Genomic DNA, 13740 nt, shown 5'->3' on the forward strand with positions numbered 1-13740 from the left:
ACCATGTTGACCAGGATGGTCTCGATCTCTTGACCTCGTGATCCACCTGCCTCGGCCTCCCAAAGTGCTGGGATTACAGGCTTGAGCCACCGCGCCCGGCCGCTAGTGCCTTTTTAAAGTTCATGTTTATATTGTCTGTTTCCAGGAAAAATGCTTTCAGCTGGGCTGATGAGAACACCCTGGCACTCTTTTTTGCAATGGGTACTGATTGAGGATCTTCCTGGTGTGGCATCATCAAATCCCTGTTGTTCAAACCCACTAATTAGCTGGTTCTTGCCTTCAAGTAGCTCAAAGCTCTCTGAGAAGATCTTACACTGTGTCTTCTATATTTCATCTTCTATTATCTCTTCTCTTAGAGACAGAAAGATGGTGAAAGACATCACTTCATTTCTTTCTCTGGATTTGCATTGTTTAAATTAGATGAAAGGTTATTTTGTACAGAACAAATAAAAATTACTCTTTAACTAGCTTTCAGAATATCCCAACTTTTGACATAAGCTGTTTTGTAAAGGCTAATTATAGTGATTTGCTTCATAATAGACGGTTAAAATAAGATGCATTCAAATCTTGTTCTTTTCTTTACAGTACCATGTATCAGCTTTATTTTGAGAGGCAAACTCAGTTTTCCCCTAAAATTAGGAAATTACTGTAAGGAACTGGAATGACACACCAGAAAGGGTTACATCATAGCAGGAAGGACTAGCCAGTAGAATCGGGGTTTCTTTATAAACACTAAACTGGAGTATGGATCATAATTTAATAGTTAATTGTTGCAGTCGTACATCAAGGACAAAATAGTTGCTCTTTAGTTTTTTGTCACTGAGCAGAGGTAGAAACAGGGAAACAACAAAGGCCAAATAATTCCCAGCATTGCTGGTTTGTTTACATGGAGCCCTTTGAAATGTGAACTAAGAATATTTCTCAGAAGATTTTTTAGGTGATTCATACACACAGTAAAGTTTGAGAAGTGCTATATTGGAGGGAATATGGAAACCCATGGCTTTTCTGTTAGAGGATTGTCAAAAGTCCAGAATTTCGTGACTAACTACCACAAATTTTGTGTACCAGAGCACAGAACTAAAGGCTATCTTGTGGCTGCAAAGAGTGGACTTCACATAGCATGAATGATAATCTAAGACAGTGACTTAGACATAAGAGAGAATAGAACTTGCTAAGTGTTTGTGACTGTTTTAGAGGGAGATCATGAATATTTCTATATTCTCAAAAAATATTTGTTATATTTATATAAAAGTTGTTACAACCCTGTACAAGTGTGCATAAATAAGTAATGTATTTCTGCAGTCTTTATTTGAATGTCAGGCCAGTTAGAGAAGCTAGACGTGTATAACCAGTTTAGTCTTAACAATCAAGTTCAGAAATAAAATGTAGACTTCCACCTAGTTCCTTTTCTGAATAATATTACAGATTTAAGAAAGCTAATAAGAGTCCAAAATTCTGAGTGCCTTTGTGAATTACTTCATCTGATTCATGTATGTACCTTCATATAATGACTTATAATATTGAGGAATATTTGGAGATTAAAAGAGTAGAGTAATTGTGAGCTCATTAAATCGTAGGTTGTCATCTTTTATGAGGATTTACTTTCCTGGTACAACATGTTTTCATTACTAGTTTTAATTTTTTTTTACTTTTAGCAGAATGTGAATGCCTACTATTCTCTAGCCACATACCTACTAGTGAATAAAGGATGGAATTTAGGTCATGGTTCATGAAATTCGGCTGCGTTTTTTAGTACTTCCAAGTATTTTTCAACTAACTTGGTTATGGTTTTGAATGACTAGGAAAATGCTTGTGCCTTTTTTTTTTTTTTTTTTTTTTTTTGAGACGGAGTCTTGCTCTGTCGCCAGGCTGGAGCACCAGTGGCACAATCTTGGCTCACTGCAACCTCCACCTCCTGGCTTCAAGCGATTCCTCTGCTTCAGCCTCCCGAGTAGCTGGGACTACAGGCGTATGCCACCATGCCCGGCTAATTTTTGTATTACTAGTAGAGACGGGGTTTCACTTCACTATGTTGTGCTTTTTTTTTTTTTGAAAGAGAAATTGTTAAAAAATGTGATTCCATGAAAAACACAGAGGGTGCTAAAAATGCAGAGACACTGTATATATAAATCTATGAGAAATTTTGCATGGAATCAGAACTTTGATGCTCCTTGAGAGGAAACCGATGAGCTTCCTTATTCATGAGTACTTTGAAAGTTGGCAGTGGAGTAATGATCTCTTCAGGAAGGGACAGCTGGATCTTATACTCAGGACTTCTGTCCTTTGCTCTTCGAGGAACTCAGTAGTCACTGTACCCACTCCCACCCTGGCACCTGGAAAAATGTTGATGTTTCCACCTTTCCCATCCAGGCCTATTTAGGGCATACATCCCTTCCTGAATTTCCTGCAGCACAGCTGAGATCACACTATAGCCTCTAACAAATATTTACCAGAGATTCAGGGAGGACAACAGAGAACTACAATATAATGAGTAACAGATAACCGCTCCATAGATGTGGCTTGCGCTTCAGAGTGTATGCAGCCTATTCCCACCTCACAGGAGAACCAGGAAAAAAGTATGATTTGGGAAGGTCTCTTTATTTCATTTTTTCCCATGCTGCTGCCTCTTCTGTCTGTCTTTGGCTTGTTTCTTCTTCTCACTTAGGAGGAAGTGGTTCTCAGATAATTGACTAAGCACTTCTTCATGGTCTTGAACTCAGAGACTTATCCGATATGAAGGGAGAAGCATAATTAAGATTACAACATGTGAACTCTTGAAATAAAATGCTTCAAGATATAAGAGAGGCCCTTACCACTGTCATTCTCAAAAGGAAAGCTTAGTAGGCTATAGAGATTTAAAAAGTAAGCAAACAAGCAACTAAGTAAACCACAAAGACTGAAGAAAATTCCATGATAATCCTCAACCTGTGCTTTCACATGCTAAAATTTCGTAATGATGAAAAGGATTTCTTAAACTATGTATCTTATGGTGTCAATGGTCAGCGTGGTGATAGTAGTTGTGGTTTGGGCTGCTTTTTTTTTTTTTTGTAAATTTTATTTGGGAAAATTTGCGTTGTTTCCACTGTGAACTAAAGTTACATACACTGGATGACATAATTCCTATGAGTGTGTTTGGTGATGTTTTTGGAGCTAGGTATTGTGCATGCCACCTTGTGGCCATTATTAAGAAAACACCTAGCACGAAGCTGGGAAACAGGATCGACCGTTAGTGAGAGCAGTTTGAGCTTGCAGCAGTACTTTTCCAAGCCTGATTCTCCAACGGCACCCTTAGAACTTGGAGATTACATTTTAGTGGGAGGAGACAGACAATAAATAAAATAAAGTATAATAAGTGCTCTGGAGAAAAGTAATGCAAAGAAGAGGGCTAAAAAGTATCAAGGGGTTTGAAGTTAGAAATAAGTTACTCTTGCAAGACCTCACTAAGGTCACATTTGAGCAGAGATCTGACATTATTCTGCAGGGGGCAGAATAATATTTCAGATATGGACATTGTAACTACAAAGGCCTGAAAGGAATTTGCCTGGCCTTTTCTAGCTTAGCAAAGAAAGAGGCCTGTGTTGCTGGGACTCAGAGAGCAAGAAGGCAATAGTAGAAAATGAAGTTAGAAAAGTGACCAGGTGCAGGAGTGACTAAGGCTTTGTGGCCTGCTGTATGGACTCTGAGTGAAATGAGCGGTCATTGATGGGTTTTTAGCACAGAAGGATCCTGGCGTGTTTTAAAAGGAACATTCTGGATTCTATGTTGAAAACAGAATGAAAAGTGCAAGGGAAAGAACAGGAAGAGCAATTAGAAGGCTGTGGTAGATTATTATTCAGCAAATATTCACCCTACTATCCTCCCCATAAAATTTCCCCAGGCCGCTATCACTGGATTTGTCCATTTGACTTGCTTTAGTTAATGGAATGTGAGTGAAAAGTGACTAGGTGCCAGTGGGAAGTCAAAGTCTTAAAAGACACAGCAATTTTCCTCCAGTCCTCTTGTGCTTCTGCCAAAAGAATACTGTGAGCAGTCAGTGCTCCTTAAGCGTGGGCCTAAGAATGAGAGATATGGAGCAAACCTGAACCTGACCAGCAGTCTAGAGCCAAACTAGGATGATCCCGCAAAGCCCAGCCAAGCATAGCAAAGCCTCAGCAGACTTATAAACCAATAAGCATGAAATAAATTGCATTGAAAGCCACTGAGATTAGAGGAATAATTTTTATGCAAGAGTACTGCAGTGAACCTGATTAATATAGGAGCTACTGAAATAATCCAGGGAAGAGTGGATGATGAGCTGGAGTCAACTAGGATGGCTGTGATTGGATTAGATTCTGTATATATTTTTGAAGACCAAATTTGAAAGAATTTGCCAATGGTTTAGCTGTTGATGGTGAAAGAGAAGTTTTGAAATTTTGGTCCAAACAATGGGAAGGATTGAGTTGCCATTTACTGACGCAGGAAACATGAAAGAGGAGGCAGGCTTACTTGATTCAGGGCATGGAGAGGAGATCAGAGTTAAACTTTGTATATGTTAAGTTTCACATGCCTCTTATATTTGCAAGTAGAGATATCTTCTTATATTTGCAAGAAAGGGTGTCCAAAAAGTAGTTTGATATTTAAAAAAGATTTCTGGAGATCACTTCTGCTCTGGCCATAATGGGATGACAAAACTGCATTTACTGTAAACCTCAAACAAATAGAAAATTGAACAAAACAATGTTTTTAGGCATAAACAAGTTGAACCTTATTGTTGTCCTAGCTTGGCTTACCACCTAGGGGCAGTTTTCAAGCTTTACTAGATGGAGGGTTTATTAGTGTTTTCACACTGCTATAAAGAATGACCTGAAACTGGGTGCATGTGTGTCTTAATGTATCCCAATGTTTAGAAAACAGGGAAATGAGAAGGAAGTAGCAAATGTGAGTCAGAAAGAGTAGACAGTGAAGAAAACCAATTATGTGTGGTGTCCTGGAGGCCAAATGATAAAAGTATTTCAAGGAGTGAATGTGTCAAATGCTGTTGATTCATTAAATATGAGAGTTTTTTCCCCCAAGATGTCAGATTGGAGGCAGTGTTTGAATACTTTTCCCACTTGGAGACAAAATAGTATGTACATATTTCACACTGTGAGCTTTTTTTCCAAGAAGCAATGCAGGAATTTAACAGGAAAACTGAATCTACAGATTATTTGAAAGAAGTGGCAGTGTGCAGCCTACACCGAGTTAGGCAAGAAAATGTAAGTCCCTAGGGTGTGTGAGGAAGAGAGACTGCCTCTAAATAAAACACACTAAGGAAAAGAACCTGGAAATCCAGGCCACAGGAAAGGCCTTAACCCTACCCAGTACTAGAACTGATTTAGGAGGGTGAGGAATGTAAAAGGAGTGGCAGCAGGAAGAGCATTGTGTGCATTCACCGTCTCCAGCGTGGACCAAGGGAAGCCATTACCTATTCTGACTTACGTGGGACCTTGCAGAAGTCTACCAACTAACTCAGGCAGTGGTCTCAGGTTGGAAAAAGCTCCCAGTTGAGCTTTGTGATATAACTTTGAGTGGGGAAGAACTCCTTTTGTCAGAACTGGTGGGTAAGTGGGAAGTGTGCTGCAGTCATGAGCATAGGAGCTGGGCACCCCAGCTGTGCAAGTGAATTTTTCATGCGTTGAAAGTCATGGTTGTTATCTCTGCAGAGAAGGTATATGGCCTGGGGCAGTTTTGAGTTCTGTGCTCAGATGTCCTGGAACTTAGGGTCAGTGCTGCTAGTGGAAAACTGTGGGTATGAGATCTGCCTTGCCAAGTGTGTGGGAGCTGGGTAGGACTTACCATTGGCTGCTACTCCCCATTTTCTGCAGTACTCTTCTGTTCAACAGAGGCAGCTATGCTCCTGTTTGGAACATTACCCCAGTGGCCAGAGAACTGTCCCCTGACTCCACAGGGGCTGCTGCTTGCTCTGTGCATGGAGAGTTAGAGCACTGACCTGCCTGACTTAGCCCCTTCCTGGCTTTGCCCCTCTACCTGCCTGGTAGCTTAACACAAAGGACAGAAACTTTTGAGAGCTTTATGCCCATCACCTGAGAAACCAGAGTACCTCTCTGGGGTAACATAAAGCAAGCAAAAATGCCACTGCTACTACCATAGGTGGTGCTCTTTTGCAAGTGCCACATTTTGGCTGGAGGCCAGCTGACACAGTCCATTATAGCATTTCCAAGTTGAATAACACTGCACCCAGGAAGGAGAAAACTTGTGTGTGACCCCATCCATCACCATTGCTTGCACAACCCTGGCTAACCAGGAGGTCCTAAGTCTGTACATGTGACCAGTTCATTACTACTACAACCAGCATTTGAGAAACCCAACACACTAGGGCTAACTATAACCAAGGAATCTCACAGGATCTATATCACTCCCTTGCCACCCCCATCAGAGTTGGTGCTAGTACCCACTGCTGGGAAACTTAAGGACAGGTCACATCTCTGGATCCCTTGAAGACATTCCCCAGAACCAGCCTGGAGTATAGCAGCTGCACTGGACAACTTGACTCAGAGGAGCAACAGCATTCATAATGGTCTGCCTCGGAGACTTCTACTCCTAGTGGAAGGGAGAGTGAAGCACATCAAGGAAATGCCCTGTAGGACAAAGGAACCTGGATGGCAGGCCTTGAGTCCCAGATCTTTCTGCTGGTGGGAAGTTTCTTTCAGCAGACGCACAGTTGCAGTGCTGGGTTCAATAGGGAAAATCTGCAGGTTTGCCCCAACAATCAGGTGGCCCTGGTGCCCATGAAGGATCTTGAAGAAGGGGACTTCTTTTCCTCCTCGTCCACCACTGCAGACACAGCTGGTGTTTTCGCCACAGGAGCTTAGCATGAGTGCACCTAGACATACCTTTTCTGTAGCACTTCAGGGTGACTGCATACCCACAGGAGCACACCTTCCAGTTGCAGGCTTGCATGAGTCGTAGCGTCACATTTCCTCTCTACTTGGAACATTGACATTTCTGCAGATGAAAAGAGGTACCTGTCTGATCTGAACAGCTAGAACACTGGGCCAGGAGTGTGTTCGGGAGGTGGATAGCTTTCCTACTGGCCTAGCAGGGGAGCTGAGATGGCTACAGCCCTTCCTTCTGATAAGATCTCAGTGTGTTTCACTGAGGGTGTCCCAAGCCACTTCTGTCAAGGCTGGGACCTCTGCGCATCCTTGAGTGTTGCATTTACCCACCTGCTTTAGCTACAGCTGGTTTTAATCTGTGGTCACCTCTCCTATTGGCGTCAGTCCTGAACTATTCAATCCAGTAAATAAAATACTGGGTAATAAATAAATAAATAAATAAGTACACACCCATGAAATATACTTCTAGAGACCTCTGTCATTCCAACCCTATAGGAGACAGTGAACTTGCTCACTCACTGAGCACATTGCTACTGCAACCAGCATCTGAAAAAGATTCTCTACATACAAGACTCTACATACAAGTCATGCAAAGACCCTCTATAACCAAGGAACTCATACACAGTGTTCATCCCTGAAAGCACAAAGAGCCAAATTAGGCTATAAACTACAAACATTAAAAGTCACATCCTTAAAAGGGAAAAATAAATTTAACAAAATACAAATAAAAAATAACTTCAAGAATAATGAGAAGAAACTATCTACCCAAACTAAACCCAAAGCTAGCAGAAGAAATGAAATAACAAAGATCAGAGCAGAACTTAATAAGATTGAAACAAAAGACTATACAAAAGATTAATTAAACAAAATTAGTTCTTTGAAAATATAAATAAAATTGATAGACCATTGGCTAGATTAACCCACAAAAGAGAGAAGATTAAAATAAGCTCAGTTAGAAATAAAACTGGAGAAATTACAACCGACATCACTGAAATACAAAAGATACAATAGATCATTTGAGACTGTTATCAACACCTCTATGCACACAGACTAAAAAACCTAGAGAAAATGGATAAGTTCCTAGAAACATACAACTCTCCTAGATTAAATCAGGAAGAAATAGAAACCCTCACTAGATGAATAATAAGCAGCAATATTGAATCAGTAATATGAAAAATTGCCAACAAAAAAAGCCCAGGGCCAGAAGTATTCACAGCTGAATTCCACCAGACATTCAAAGAGGAATTTGTACCAATCCTACTGAAATTATTCCAGATGACTGAGAAAGAAAGAGAGAATCCTCCCTAATTATTCTATGAAGCTGATATCAACCCTGATACAAAAACCAGGAAAGGACATAACAACAAAAAATGGAAAGCTACTGGGACAAGACAAAGATGCCCACTTTCACCACTTCTATTCAGCCTAGTACTGGAAGTCCTAATCAGAGCAGCCAGGCAAGAGAAAGAAATAAAGAGCATCCATATTAGAAGAGAGGGAGTCGAACTATCACTGTTCACCTATGATATGATTGCATACCTGGAAAACCCAAAATACTTTTACCAAAGACTCCTAGAATTGATAAACAAGCTCAGTAAAGCCCTTGGTTATAAAATCAATGTACACAAATCAGTAGCACTGCTAAACATGAACAACCAAGCTGAGAATCAAATCAAGAACTCAATCCCTTTTACAGTAGGTGCAAAAAAAAAAAAAAAACAAAAAAAAAAAAAACAAAAAAAACAAAAAAAAACAACAAAAAAAAAAAAAAAAACAATCCCAAGAACATACTTAACCAAAAAGATGAAAGATCTTTACAAGGAGAAGCACAAAACACTGCCGAAAGTAATAATAGATGACACAAAGAAATGTAAATACATCCCATGCTTATGAATTGGCAGACTCAATATCGTGAAAATGACCATACTGCTCTTAGCAATCTACAGATTCAATACAATTCCCATCAAAACACCAACAATATTTTTTCACAGAGTCAGAAAAAAAAATCCAAAAATTCATATGGAATCAAAAAAGAGCCTGAATAGTACTTGTATAAAAGTAGACACATAGACCAATGGATGAGAATCGAGAACCCAGAAATAAAGCCAAAACTTACAGCCAACTGATCTTCAACAAAGCATACAAAAGCATAAACGGGGAAGGGACATGCTATTTAATAAATGGTGCTGGGAAAACTGGCTAGCCACATAGAGAAGAATAAAATTTCATCCCTATCTCTCACTTTATACAAAAACCAATTAAAGATAGATAAAAGACTTAAATTTAATACCTGACAACATAAAAATTCTAGAAGATAACATCAGAAAACCTCTTCTGGACATTGGTGTTGGCAAAGAATTTATGACTAACGCTCCAAACTAAATGCAACAAAAACAGAAATAAATAAATGAAACTTGATTAAATTAAAAAGCTTCTGCACAGCAAAAGCAATAATCATCAGAGTAAACAGAAAACTCACAGAAGGGGAGAAAATATTTGCAAACTATCCATCTGACAAAGAACTAGTATCCAGAATCTACAAGGAACTCAAACTAATCAGCAAGAGAAAAACCAAATAATTCCACCAAAAAGTGATCAAAAGACATGAGTAGGCATTTCTCAAAAGATGTGCAAATGGCCAAGAAACATATGAAAAAATGCTCAACCTCACTTATCATCAGGGAAATGAAAATTAATACTACAATGAGATACCACATTGCTTCTACAAAAATGGCCATTATTAAAAAGTCAAAAAATAATAGATTTTGGCATGGATATGGTGAAAAGGGAATGCTTATATACTGCTGGTGGGAATGTAATTAGTACAACTTCTATGGAAAACAATATGGAGATTCCTTATTGGAATCTATCATTCAATGTAGCAATCCCACTACTGGGTATCTACCCAGTGAAAAATAAGTCATGTGAAAAAGACACATGCACCTGTATGTTTATCGCAGCCCAGTTCACAACTGCAAAGATATGGAACAAACTTAAGTGCCCATTGACCAAAGAGTGGATAAAGAAAGTACACACACACACACACACACACACACACACACACACACAGACAGATACACACACACCACAAAATGCTCCTCAGCCATGACAAGGAATGAAATAATGTCTTTGCAGTAACTTGCATGGAATTGAAGGCCATTATTCTAAATGAAGTAACTCAGGAATGGAAAACCAAATATCATGTTTTCTCACTTAACAAGTGAGAGGTAAGGTATGAGTATGCAAGGCATACAGAGTGAAATGATTGACTTTGGAGACTCATAAGGGGGAGTTTGAAGGATATGTGTGATAGTAAACTACATATTGGGTACAATGTACACTACTTATGTGACAGGTGCAATAGAATCTCAGAATTCGCCACTATATATTTTATCATGTAACAGAAAACCACTTGTATCCGAAAGGTATTGAAATAAAAATATGTTAAAAATAAGAGAACTTTCTTGTAGAATTTAACAATCAAATATGAAAGGGATTAGTATTTTCTCTTGATGAGAGCAGTTTGGCTGGGGCTGCCTGGAGTTGATTCAAAAGAGAATGAGTGTAAGTAAATTAGGTACATTGAATACAGACAACTCTGAATTAGGAGTTTTGTTTAAAGGGAAGTAGTGTAATGGAGTGTAAGCTGGAGGGGTAGTAAGACAATGAGAAAGTTTAATATTATTATTTAAGATGGTAACAATGTTAGCATGCTTTTATGCATATGGGAAAGATTTCAGAAGGGGGAGAAACAATTATGTTATAGGAAAAAAAAGGCAATTGGGAATATTTGCAGGTGTGATGTCCTTGAGCAGGAGTAGACAAGATGAAGTGCTAAGCTTGCATAGAAGTGTGGACAACTAATCTATATTAACAGTAAAAAATAATGTAAGGAGGTACATATACAGTGAGGTGGGTAGATGTGATGGGATCTTATGGGGATTCTCTTCCACTTTTATTTTCTCAGAGATATAGGAAGCATGATTGTCAACTGAAAATTGGGATGAACAGGAGTTGACAGAGGTTTGAGGTGAGACTAGAAGATATAAACAATTATACAGGGTGGCAGTGTGAATGACTAGAGAAATATGGCAGTATTAAGAGCCCACTTGTGCAGATTGGCCAGGCTTAAAAGTGAGACCAGTCAGCATGGTAGTATGTTTTTCTCCAGATTCATTCAACTGCAAGGATGCAGGCGCAGAATAGATGGAGTGATGGCTTTCTCAGTATTAGGATTTTGCCAGGAAAGAGAAACTGAGAGAAAAGCAAGGGAGTTGAGAATATATGCAAGAAAATAATTATGAAGTTGAACTATAGATTTAAGCTGTGAAAGGAAGTGAGTATGTGAAGAAAATTATGGACAGTGGAAAGGTGGTAGGATAAATGGATGGTAGGATCAAATAAAGGTTAAGAATGATTGAAATAAAAGCTAAGATGGCTGACTAGACACAGCCAGGAAGAGCATCTCCCACTGAGAGACCAGACCATCAAGAAGACTGGCACATTCTGACCAGATCTTTGGAAGGAAGGAATTGAGAGTGGATGGAGAGAGTATGGAAACCTTGGGCTGAAGGAAGAGGAAGCTGGGATTTTTGCATGAGGCTGAAAAGAACCAGAATTTGTTTCTGCCCCCTACCCCTGCCAGTGGCTACTGGGGAGGAAGTGAATTACATAGGAAAGGAGTGGCCCACTCTCACCAGGGACCTCGGGAATCCTAGCTGCAGGAGACCCCGTAACTCGCATGGGCATTTGAAATGGCAGGGAGAGCTACTTGGAGAGGTGGAAGAGACAGGACTCCAGCCAGTGCAGAACTCAGAGTGTTTAGCATGGGAATGGTGGCAGTAGAGCATGGCCAAGGAAGCCCATCTTCCGAAGTTCACCAGCTTCTCTAGGTGAGTTTGGCCTCTGTTGACTGCTGGACATGGACAGAAAAGAAATGTCTTGCCCATGGGACAGGTCAGTCACATCGGAGCACCCCTGCCTGCCGACTTACCTCCCAAGGTCCATTCCTGGCTATACCCACTCGCAGTGTAGCCTTGGATACCCAGCTGGAGCTCCTCCTCCTAGTGGCTGCTATCATAGCTTCTTTCACCAAAATGCCATGCCTAACCATTGAAGAGCTTCAGCAGATGTGCCCCCATGGAAGTGCTTCTCCTGGTATCCCCATTTGAGTGTTGTTGCCAGTAGATTGGGAACCTCTCAGCTCTGCCAGTGCAGCAGGTATTTAACTTCAGGGGGTTAGAGAACAAAGGTATGGGCCTAGTCTCAGCCTCCTGGGGTTACAGCATACACCCCAAGAGTGCTGAGCTGAATCCCGGCACCCAAAAATTATCCAGAAAGGACGTCAGTTGTCTGAACTCAACTTACTCCACAGTCAAACCCTCAAGGGTAGCAAAGAATATAAAAGCAAAAAGCTGTGGGACATTAGCTCATACAGATGAGAACCAGCACAAGAACTCTGGCAACTCAAAAAGTCAGAGTGTCTTCTTACCTCTAAATGATCGCACTGGCTCCCTAGCAATGGTTCTTAACCAAGCTGAAATGGCTTAAATGACAGACTTAGAATTCAGAATCTTGAAGGCAGCAAAGAACATCAAGATTCAGGAAAAAACCGAAACCCAATTCAAGGAATCTGAAGAATCCAGTAAAATGGTAGAAGAGATGAAAGATGAAATTGTCATTACTGTAGTCACTCTGGAAAGCAGAGAGAACTTAAAATGGAACTACCATTTGACACAGCAATCTTGTTACTGGTCATATATCCAAAGGAATAAAAATTATTCTATCAGAAAGACACATGCACTTGTATATTCTTTGCAGCACTATTCACAATAGCCAAGACATTGAAACAACCTAGATGCCCATCAATGATGGACTGGATAAAGAAAATGTGGCATATATACTCTATGAAATAATATGCAACCATAAAAATAATGAAATCATTAATGTTGCAGCAACATAGAAAGAGCTGGAGGCCATGTTCCTAAGTGGATTAACACAGGAACAGAAAACCATATACTGTACCACATATTCTAACTTATAAGTGGGAGCTAAATATTGAGCACACATGAACACAAAGAAGGAAACAGTAGCTGCTGGGGCCTGTTTGGAGATGGAGGTTGGGAGGAGGGTGAGGTTTTTAAAACCACCTATCACCTACTGGTGCTCATTACTTGGTGACAAAATAAATCTGTATGCCAGTCCCCGATGATAAGCAGTTTACAAGAAACCTGCATATGTACCCCTGAGCCTAAAATAAAAATTAGAAAGAAATAAAGAAAGTAAAGAAAAAAAGAACAATTAAAATCAGGTATTAGAGAGATGATGTTTGAAAGATAGTAGGCAACAGTTGGAGAAGGGATTTTTCAAAATTGTGAGTTGGGAAGGGGTAACAACAGGGTTAGAATTTGAATATGAAAGTGAATATCTGGGATAGGGAGAGAACAAAATCACTATATGACAAGAAATTACAGTTTTCATGCCCTGCGTTGCATCCCCAGACTCAACTCTGATATCAGCAATAGCTACCAGGAACAGTTTCTGTGCTTGCTGATGCTATCCCACTTTCAGTACATGTTATCTCCCTGTTTTTCCCCCTGAGATCTTTCTCTGAAGCCTTAAGGTCTCCCTCAGTCCAGGCAAGGCAGTTTTGAAACATGTTGGGGTTTATGTTTCTGGTGACAAATCCAGACCAACTGAGAAAAGGAGTTGGATAAATGCCCAGTTGCCCTTCTTTGGAAGGATAGCTCAGTTCAACATGAATCTCCAGAGGGTCCTCCGAAAGATTGAGCTGCTGCAGTGAATTCTGGTAACTAATGCAATAGCATACACCTCAATCTCACTCTTCTTGCTCCCTCGCTGTTAT

This window comes from Sapajus apella, unplaced genomic scaffold (assembly GCF_009761245.1).
Source record: "Sapajus apella isolate SASKATOON/1434 unplaced genomic scaffold, GSC_monkey_1.0 scaffold3, whole genome shotgun sequence".
Lineage (NCBI taxonomy): Eukaryota > Metazoa > Chordata > Mammalia > Primates > Cebidae > Sapajus > Sapajus apella.